Source organism: Mya arenaria, chromosome 7 (assembly GCF_026914265.1).
Source record: "Mya arenaria isolate MELC-2E11 chromosome 7, ASM2691426v1".
Classification (NCBI taxonomy): domain Eukaryota; kingdom Metazoa; phylum Mollusca; class Bivalvia; order Myida; family Myidae; genus Mya; species Mya arenaria.
The window spans coordinates 59,925,047-59,926,491 of record NC_069128.1 but is presented as its reverse complement, the minus strand read 5'-3'; positions in this window follow the sequence as shown (position 1 = coordinate 59,926,491).

Sequence of the window (1,445 nt, the reverse complement as noted above, 5' to 3'; positions counted from 1 at the left end):
TGTTATTTATGTTTATCAGATATTATATATATATATCAATATATTTACACCTGCTTAGTCCCAGACGGCTTGGCTCCTTTATTTCTAGAAGTATGAAAGTCACAGTACGGTCTATTAATCGCCGACAAAATGGAGTTAATGTATGACGATTTCCCAGCACCCGCCTGACAAATTATGAGCACGTTGTAGTTTTCACCCTCTGTATGACGCTTGAAATTTCCAATTTCGCGACGGTAGTATTGCTCTGCCTGACAAAAATAAACAAATGTGAACAAGAAGTTGTAAACAAAGTACGGATGAGAACTAGTGTCCACGGTTGCTTTATCTGCAGCTTTACGTCTTACGGTAATGTATAATTATTTCATTGCTATTTAACCTATAGGGATTGAAAGTCACAAATTGCTTAGTATGGTTACGGGATTGTTTTGTTTATTTGTGTTTAGAAAGCTCTGCCCGCGCCCAGTGAATGCACTGTGGCGTGTCCTGCTGTGACAAAATCGCGACTAAGATTGTGTCTAAATGCCATAAGTGACATTATAAAGAAGTGACAGCCATTCGCAGCCAAATCCAAACGTTGGAAGACTTCAAGAAACTGTGAGATACAAAAGATACGGAAACGATACCCTAGCTCTTTACGAAGAGACCTCTTGTTTCTTTAACGTGCTCTGTGTTATGTACAAATACACGGGATACCATTGTCTTGGGTTGAACCAGTATTGCGTACACCATTTCCTAAGTAATACCCATTATCTACCGAGGGTTAGTCAAGGGAGCTACTGCGACCATATTTTAACGTCTTTTGATTTTATACGCCGACCTTCCGCACTCGAAGCCAACGCTCTACTTTTAAGCTATATCTGGGCTGTTACGGGTTCCGGGAGAGTATCCTTGTCGCGTTTATGTAATAGTTTTACTGGTATCGAACGTATTATAACAGGTTTTGTACGAGCAAGCACACATTTTAATCAAGTTAATTTATGCAAACCACTTATAAGGCAATTGAACGAACAAAAACGTATTGCATGTAGTTTGACCAGATAAGTCAAACTGTATAATATGGAAACAATTTGACTTAATTTATAGTTTATGTGACAACGTAATCTTTTTTGCTTTTCATGTGACATTTTGGGAAAGGGCCGTAACTGATGTTGGAAAAACTCGTGACCCAATCCCTTTGCATTTCCTTTTTATATAAACGCAAGCTTTGTTACATTTGTTCTTTTTTATTTTTGTAATGTATGTATTTGTTTAATTATTTAACAAATATTAAATCTCTATTGTAGTTTTTCTTGTATGAATATCTAAGTGTAGGGGACATCACTGCCGTGTGTGTGTGTGTGTGTGCATGTGTGTGTGTGTGTGTGTGTGTGCGTGCGTGTGTGCGTGCGTGCGTGCGTGCGTGCGTGCGTGTGTGCTTAACCATACTGATAGAATATGAATAGAAG